General features: G+C 47.8%; 1 pseudogene; it reads right to left on the bottom strand.

Moving 5' to 3' along the window:
* Window positions 1-7281: 7281 nt before the first annotated feature.
* Window positions 7282-8675, bottom strand: LOC115833863 (annotated as a pseudogene).
* Between the last annotated feature and the right edge of the window lie 807 nt (window positions 8676-9482).

Raw genomic sequence — 9482 nt, 5'->3', positions numbered from 1 at the left:
ACCCTTCAGCCCATGAGGAAATGTGTACAGCTAAAAGATTCTCCCTATTGAGTTTGTTTCCCTTGAACAAGCTCCCCTATTTCCCTATGCCAGTAGCTAGTAGGTGCTTAATATTATTCATAAGTTTTCTAAAATATACAAAGAAAGTAGGTATGCGTTTTCATATAAAAACTGGATGACTTTCAACTTGAAACCGGAAGCACTCTTCATTCATTCCCTCTCTCAGGGTAATAGCTTTTATCAGCATGCTGTGAATCCTTCTAGATCTTACTCTGTATTTACCTGTATGTGTACTTTTAAAAATGTATCTATGTAGGTGATTGAGATTGATATGTATATAGCTCAGAGGGTAAAGAATGAAACTTTTTTTTGTCTATAGCTGAGTCCATGTTTCTTTGGAGATTCATTCCTATGAGGTGAAAAGGAGAGGACGCTCAGTCACGTCCAGTGTAAAGTGGTCTCAGGTTAAATGGACTTTGCTTAGATGAGTACTTAGCCTATTCAAAGCTTCAACCTCAGTCAGGTGTAGTGGCTCATGCCTGTAATCCTAGCACTTTGAGAGGCCAAGGTGGGCAGATTGCTTGAGCCTGGGAGTTCTAGACTAGCCTGGGCAACATGGCAAAACTCTGTCTCTACAAAAAAAAATACAAAAATTAGCTGGGTGTGGTGGTGCACGCCTGTAGTCCCAGCTACTTGGGAGGCTGAGCTGGGAGGATCACTTGAGCTCAGTAGTTGGAGTTGCAGTGAGCTATATTCACACCACTTCACTCTAGTCTGGGCGACATAGTGAGACCCTGTCTCAAAAAAAAAAAAAAAAAAAGATATTGTGTAATATTATATATGAAATATATTGAATAAGATATTTAAGTTATAAGTAGAAAAAACGAGCACTTGTAAGAGCTCATCACCCAGTGTCATGCAATCAGATGTTGAGATGGCCAATCGGAACAATGAGCCGGATGGAAAGGAATGATCAAGCCTTATTTACTGACTGCTACAGAGCAGATAGGAGAGATAGCCTTAGCCAAGACCCCAAATAAGGAGGCCTCTGCATGGAAGCATCATCGTCCTTCAACGATCCACATAAACTCAGGGTATAAAACTCTGCACTGGCTGCTTTCCGGGGTCCTTCAGCTGTGGTACAAGTGGGACACATGCAGTTAAGACTCCATCCCCCTGGGCAGCTTTCCTGAGCCTTGGGGGACTAACTCCCAATGAATCCTAGATTGTTGTCCCTTGCTTCCTGTTAGTAATAAACCTATTTTATTTAACTTGTTGTGTGTATGGGTGTCATTGGATCCCACTGGACTCAGACAAGCTGATAACCAGTGCACAGTGAACCTGCTTTATGGTGGGGATGCCAAGTCCTTGACTATAGCTCCTTTCAGAAAACTGCAATGCCCCGGCTATGTGCCAAGTCTGGTGAGCTCCCCTACCCATCCTTCTATCTTCTAGAATTGATGACTACCCTGAATTTTGTATATATAAATCCCTTGATACATTTATCAAAAATGCATGTATTCAAAGATAATTTGCAGGGTTTTTTGTTTTGAGCTTCATAAATATTTTACTAAGCTATATAACTTATACTAATTTTCTTCTGAAATCCCTTGTTTTCAACACATTATCTCTAAGATTTCATCCATGTTATTACTAAGGCCAATAAAAAGAATCCATAACAACCCCAAACAAAACTTCTCTACATTGTCAACACACCAGGGGGGTGTGGGGAGTGAGAGACCAAAGAAATCTGAGAGTGCGCTAGAGTCTTACATGAAGTACAACAGCTATAAAAAGAAAAGATCATACAGCTGTTCCTCATTATCCAGACCTAATCTGCTAGATCATAAATTTTAGACTAAAGGAGTTTTTATTTCATTAACCTAAATATGAAAAATAGTAACATATTCCCAACCCATCCAAAAACCCCAAACATTTCTTCAGATTTCACTACAACCCTTATATATTATAACAATCCACCAAGGATTTCACATTATATAAAACCCCCAGGTGTGGTGGCTCACACCTATAGTCCCAGCACTTTGGGAGGCCAAGGCGGGCAGATCACCTGAGCTCGGGAGTTCGAGATCAGCCTGACCAACATGGAGAAACAGTCTCTACCAAAAATACAAAATTAGCTGGGTGTGGTGGCACACGGCTGTAATCCCAGCTACTCGGGAGGCTGCGGCACAAGAATCACTTGAACCCAGGAGATGGAGGTTGCGGTGAGCCGAGATCGTGCCATTGCACTCTAGCCTGGGCGACAGAGCAAGACTCAGTCTCAAAAAAAAAAAAAAAAAAAAGAAAAAAGAACTGAAAAAAATGAACAGGGCATCAGTGACCTGAGGGACAATATCAAGTGCTCCATCATATAGGCAGACTGTGTGTCAGAAATAGAAGGTGGAGGAGAACCCCAAAATTTGACAAAACAATGCCCAAAATTTTTCCAAATTTTATTAAGACTACTAAACATTTACGTCGAAAAAGTTCAATGAATCCTAAACAGAATAAAGGTAAGTTCAAAACCATACAAAACCAATCACTATATTTAAGAACAGATACGCTATGTGGTAAAAACAAATAGCTAAGGCAAGATTAATCAAAATTCAGTATAGTGGTTACCTCTGCAAAGGATGGGGAATTCAAAGCTTTAAATGTACTGGTAGATCACTTTTCCTTCTTTTTCTTTTAATTTTATTTTTTACAGAGACAAGGTCACACTGGTCTCAAACTCCTGGCCTCAAGTTATTCTAAACATTTTTATTATTTTGTATTATTTTTCTTTTTCCTTTTTTTTTTGACCTTCCTAACGTGAGTGGATAATTGGATATATACAAAATATTTTTTGCAGGCATGATAGATATCACAATCAATGGAAAATGAATCAAGTTCATCCATTCTTCTTCTGTGTTACTTATAACACAAGTCAGGAACCTGGAAGTCATCATTGGCTTCGCCCTCACCTACCATATCCAGTTAACTATCACTTTCCTACTTCTCCCTACCGCCACTCTCACACTCTGGCCAAAGCCACCTTGACTCTCACCTGAAATACTGCTATGTCCCTTCCTCTCCCTTACATCCTCACTCTAATCTAATCTCCATGTTGCAGCCAAAGAAAACAACCTTATCGCTCCATCTTGAATCTATCTCACCATCCCCTTTACTATCAGAAGCAAGAGTGACAAGTAAATTTCCCAAGACACCTCATAGCCAGGAAATGGCAGAGGCAGGATTCAAAATCTACTAGAGTCCACAGGTCTTGTTTGTTTTGAGATAGAGTCTCGCTCAGTCACCCAGGCTGGAGTGCAATGGTGAGATCTCAGCTCACGGCAACCTCCACCTCCTGGGTTCAAGAGATTCTCCCATCAGCCTCCCAAGTAGCTAGGATTACAGGTACCCGCCATATGCCAGGCTAATTTTTGTATTTTTTGTAGAGATGGGGTTTCACCATGTTGGCCAGGCTGGTCTCGAATCTTTAATCTCAAGTGATCCGCCTGCCTCGGCCTCCAAAAGTGCTGGGATTACAGGCGTGAGCCACCGCGCCGGGCCCAATTTGTGCACTTCTAGTAACATCCCTCCTCTGCTAGATTGTGACCTCCACAAGAGCAGGAGCCTGTTTTGCCCACTGCTGTAGTGCACATCATACACCCTTGATCACTCTGGTCCTCTCCAAGTCCACTTCTTGGTGAAAACTAGGTCACCAAGCAGACAACAAGCAATCTGGTTTGCTGACCCTACCCACGAGGCTGTGTGTGAGCCAGGTGGGCTGGGGAACAGAGACTAGCCCTGGCCCAGTGAACCCGAGATGGCCTGCTCCATGGAAGGGATCTGGTGCCCTAGTAGAAAGACACTTTGAGTACCCAAGACTTCAATCCCTGGGGCTAGTGAATGGGTCATAAATGAGCCCCTTCTGCCCCTGTTCTTTTAATCATGTCCACTTCCCTCACCTGGGAGCTTGGATGAAGGGCACCTGGATGTCCATCCCAGGTATACTGGGGCCACTAGTAACACAGACAAAGGCAGCAAAGCAGGACAGGGTCAGGGTAGGGGTGGGAGGGCAGGGGCAGGTACGGCCAAGGCTGGGGGGCTTCCCCAGAGGCCCAGATAGGCTTGAGCCCACAGAGGACCAGCTTCTCTTCTTGGCAGCACTGATGACACATTATAAATGTTGTCTATGATCTTTCTGCTCTGCAGAGGCGGGGTGCCTTCATGCACCTCTGAATCCTTACTGTCTATGCCATAGTTTCCAGAAGACAGACATGTCCAACGGTATATGTCCAAGAAATATGAGGTGCAGCTAGCCCCCATGAGTCCTTCGGGTCTGATGGAGGCACCTCCTTGAGAAGTCTTTCTTCCTGACACATCCTTTAGTTAACTCCATGCTCCTCACCACGGGTCTGCACAGCCTTGGTGCGCTCAGTATTGTGGGCTCAAAAACATTTTGCTGAATGAATGTAGAACTGGAAGACTGCCTCTCCTCTGAGCAGTTGCCATGTCCAGTGCTCTCTGCCTGGAATCCTCTTCCTTCTTCATTCATCTGTACAGTTTATTTCAAAATTTGAGGGATTACTAGGTGTTACACTCTTACTGGGCCCAGGGATTACCTCCTCTAGAAAGCCTTTCTGACCCTTCCATTAGGGGCTCCTCTTCCCCATGGCTACTGTACCGAGGTGGACCTCTGAGCCCCAGATCAAGATGGTCCCTTGAGCACAGAAACCAGCTCTGATTCATCTCCCTGTGCTTGGCACCAGCCTGGGTTCAGGAAACACCCATAGAAGGCACCATCTTCTTAGGGAAGAGACCACCTCTGGGGCAGACAGATCCTGGTTGAGATTCTAGCTCTGCACTTGATAGCTTGGCCAAGTTCCTTTCTCTCTATCAGTTTGCTAGAGTAAAACAGCCTGCCAAGTCTAAACATGAGGTTCTAAACTACCTGGCTGGTTTGCCAGGATAGTCATTATCCCTTTAACCCCAAGGGAGAGCAGAGAAAGATAGGCCACTTAATATCTGGTGCTTCGTAGTCCAGGGACCTAAGGAAGTTGGAGGAGAAGAAGTTACAGTGAGATTCATCTTTATCTGCCCCAGTCTTAGGTCCTCCTTTCCCTCCTAGTCCTCAGTCACCTAGAAAACAGAGCCTGGGCCGGGCGTGGTGGCTCACACTTGTAATCCCAGCACTTTGGGAGGCTGAGGCTGGCGGATCACGAGGTCAGGAGATCGAGACCACGGTGAAACCCCGTCTCTACCAAAAATACAAAAAATTAGCCGGGCGTGGTGGCGGGCGCCTGTAGTCCCAGCTACTCGGAGAGGCTGAGGCAGGAGAATGGCGTGAACCCGGGAGGCAGAGCTTGCAGTGAGCCAAGATTGCGCCACTGCACTCCAGCCTGGGCGATGGAGCGAGACTCCGTCTCAAAAAAAAAAAAAAAAAAAAAGAAAAAGAAAACAGAGCCTGAAAACAAGAACTAAGTACTGGTGTTTTTATTTGGAGAGGTGCAAACCCAAGGCATTGGAAGTGAGAAAATGGAAGAAAGGCAGGAAAGAATGGAAGTAACGCAAGGTGATGTATTTAACAGGCTGGGGTGGGCACTGCTTCATGACAAGCCTTGCAGAGGGCACAGTAGTTGTGTCCACTGGCTACTTGGGAGTCTCCCCATTGATGGTACTGTTTTGGAGAATTGGTACCATGCAGCAATTCATGAAAGGTAGGGAAAAGGGGGGAATTGATCTGCCTGAGTCTCACCTATCTCCCATTTTCCACTAGTCAAAAAAAATTTTTTTTGTTTGAGATGGAGTCCTGCTGTTGCCCAGGCTGGAGTGCAATGGCACAATCTTGGCTCACCGCAACCTCCACCTCCCCAGGTTTCAAAGCCATTCTCCTGCCTCAGCCTCTTGAATAACTGGGACTACAGGCGCATGCCACCATGCCCAGCTAATTTTGTATTTTAGTAGAGACACGGTTTCACCATATTGGCCCAGGCTAGTCTCGAACTCCTGACCTTGTGATCCACCCGCCTCAGCCTCCCAAAGTATTGGGGATTGCAGGTGTGAGCCACCATGCCGGCCCCTCAAATTTTATCCCATAAATATTAACTCCCAGCCAACACCATGGCTTATGCCTGTAATCCCAGCATTTGGGAAGCTGAGGTGGGCGGACCACTTGAGGCCAGGAGTTTGAGGTTAGCCCGGCCAACATGGTGAAAACCCTGTTGTGTGCACGTGCCTGTAATCCCAGTATTCAAGAGGCTGAAGCAGGAGAATCGTTTGAACCCGGGAGGCAGAGGTTGCAGTGAGCTGAGATCGTACCACTGTACTCCAGCCATGGTGACAGAGCAAGACTCCATCTCAAATAAATAATTTCCCCACACTTCTAAGTTTGCTGGCAGCAACTTGGGATGCCAGATCCCGTGCCCTATGCTAGGGCATTCCATCCAAGTCTGTAAAGTGGTGGGAAGAAACAGAAACTCTGGGTACATGGCCAGTGAGTGCCAGGGAGAATGATGCAGTATATGTGCCATGTCCAATACAGTCCAAAACTAGCTTTTTCATTTCTGGAAGAAACAAAGCATAGTGATCCAAGAACTTTCTCCAGGTCACGTGGAATTAAGTGGCAAACTCAGGATTTGAAAATAGTCTGGCTCTGGAAATTGGATTTTATGTAGCAAGCAAGGAGTCACTAAAGGGTTTTAAGCTGGGGAGCGACAAGAAATAAAGAGCATTTTAATGAAGCTCCCAGTCTCTACTGTGCTCCACATTCCCATCTGACTAAACTCCAGCAGAAGCAGGTGGCCCCAGAGAGGTTAAGGGCATCCGAGACAGGTTGAGGAGTTCTCTGGCTCCAGACTCCTGTGGGCTTCAACCTGACCCATAATCTTCCTGTCTTCATCTAATCCTACACCTACCAAAGAGAAGAGCTGGTCAGAGGCAGGTAGGATCTGTGTAGAAAAGCCAGAATAGGCCAGGCGCAGTGGCTCACGCCTGTAATCCCAGCACTTTGGGAGGCCGGGGTGGGCGGATCACGAGGTCAGGAGATCGAGACCATCTTGGCTAACACAGTGAAACCCCGTCTCTACTAAAAATACAAAAAAATTACCCGGCCTGGTGGCACGTGCCTGTAGTCCCAGCTACTCGTGAGGCTGAGGCAGGAGAATCACTTGAACCTGGGAGGTGGAGGTGCAGTGAACCGATTCGCGCCACTGCACTCCAGCCTGGGAGACAGAGCGAGACTCCGTCTCAAACAAATAAAAGGAAAAGGAAAACCCAGAATGAGGAGAGGAGACTGACCTAAGGACCAGCAGCAGGAGGACTGTCCTGCTCTCCCTCGTGGGCCTGTGGGTCTGAGGGTGCCGGCCGATGAGTTTTCTGGTGTTGCTTGAGATGGTCAGACCTCATGAACTCCCGGCTGCACTGATCACATTTATATGGTCGATATCTGGTGTGTACTCGCATATGTCTTCTAAGCTCATCAGAACGGAAGAAAGACCATGAACAAACTTTCCCAGTTGCAAGAATACGGCCTCTCACCTGGGACGACAAGGGAGAGATGGAATTTAGAATAGAGTAGAAGGAAGGGGTTGAACTGTGAGGCAGAGCAGTCCAGGTTGAGGATTCAAAAGGGAAGGTCCAAGGAACCAGGGAGGGGCAACCACAATCAGGAGTGCCCGCCCCAAGTCCATCTTGGGCACAGTCCTCCTGTATGGCAAGTCGGGGGGCCCAGTCTAGCTTAGCTCCAAGCTTGGAAGATGAAAGGCTCATCCCAAACAATTACCCCACCAGTGGCCAGGACAAAATCTAAAGCCCAGAGACTCCTCCATCCCACCCCTCCTGACACCTCCTTCACCTGTGTGCTTGCGCTGGTGGCTCACGAGATGGGAGCGTTTGGTAAAGCTTTTCCGCATTCTCGTAGTCGCAGCAGTAAGGCCTTGCCTCTGAGGAGCCCCCTCTACCAGTCCTTCCTGAGGCCTGGAGTTCTTCTCTGCTGTCTGTGGAGCAGGTCCGGGCTGCTCCGGTAGAAATGGGCCTTCTTGAGAGTCTGGCTGACTGACAAGAGAGGCCTGAGATCCTAAAACCAGCAATGACTGGGACTCAGCTAGGGGCATCCCAAGGTCATGGGCATCTTGTGGGGGCAACTTCTGAGCCATGGAGGGGAGCACTGCCTGGGCCTCAGTGGAAGGCACGGTCGGGCCCAACAACGTTTCGTCAGAAGGTACTGTCGAGAGGCCAGGGTAAGGCATTGGAGGGGTCCCAGTGTGGGACATCATTGGGATTCCAGTGCAAGCCGAGACTGGCAGCCCATTGGGGGGCATCCTTAGATTCTCACTGAAGGGCCTGGCCACCCTTGGAATATTGGGCTCTCCTATGGGCATTAGTTGGGGCCCACTGAAAATCATCTCTTGCTGAGGGGGAGACACTCTCTGACAGTAAGTCATCTGGGAAGGAGTGAGAGTCGCTTGGGGGCAGTAGCTCATACCACGCTCAGGCAGTGGCATACTGAACTGTGGCCCCCCTTCATCCACATTCTGCCCCGGTGCCTCAACAGACACCAAAGGGGACCCCAGCATCTCTGCGCTGTGAGGAAAGTGCTGCATGCTTGGTAGGCCTTGGTTCCAAGAGGTGTGCACTCCAGAGCTTCCAGAAGATGAAGACATGTTCAAGATGGGCGCTGAGCTCTCGTTATCCTTGGGGAAAAAGAGTCAGGTGATTTTTGCTCAAATTCCAGTTCCACGTGTTCCTCCTCTTCATCCCCACACCCCATCCTAATCCAGCCCTCTATTTCCATCTCTTGCTGGAATTAGCCTGCTGCCAGACCATTTCCCAACTTGGGCTTTCTTTTTTTTTTTTTTTTTTTTTTGAGACAGAGTCTTGCTCTGTTGCCCAGGCTGGAGTGCAGTGGCGCAATCTCGGCTCACTGCAACTCCGCCTCCCGGGTTCCCGCCATTCTCCTGCCTCAGCCTCTCCGAGTAGCTGGGACTACAGGCGCCCGCCACCACGCCCGGCTAATTTTTTGCATTTTTAGTAAAGATGGGGTTTCACAGTGGTCTCGATCTCCTGACTTCATGATCCGCCCGCCTCGGCCTCCCAAAGTGCTGGGATTACAAGCGTGAGCCACCGCGCCCGGCCCCAGCTTGGGCTTTCTAACGTGCGGTCTGGCTGATACAAGCCCCACGGAAGCCTAAATGCAACGCATGCCACTTTCCCTCGGACATGTTTTTGGTTTTTATTTCACACAAAGCAACAAAGAGAGCAAATAAAACAGTCCATAACCTACACCTTCAGCAAAACTGAGAAAATGTTCAAACTCCAATTTTTTTTTTCTTTTTACTGAGACAGAGTTTCGCTCTTGTTGCCCAGGCTGGACTGCAATGGCGCGATCTCGGCTCACCGCAACCTCTGTCTCCCGGGTTCAAGTGATTCTCCTGCCTCAACCTCCTGAGTAGCTGGGATTACAGGCATGCACCACCATGCCCGGCTAATTTTGTGTTTTT

This window comes from Nomascus leucogenys, unplaced genomic scaffold, assembly GCF_006542625.1.
Source record: "Nomascus leucogenys isolate Asia unplaced genomic scaffold, Asia_NLE_v1 000208F_12178_qpd_obj, whole genome shotgun sequence".
In the NCBI taxonomy this organism is placed as follows: Eukaryota; Metazoa; Chordata; class Mammalia; order Primates; family Hylobatidae; genus Nomascus; species Nomascus leucogenys.
Note: the sequence above shows the minus strand (reverse complement) of the source record. Positions and strands in the feature narration are given on the sequence as shown.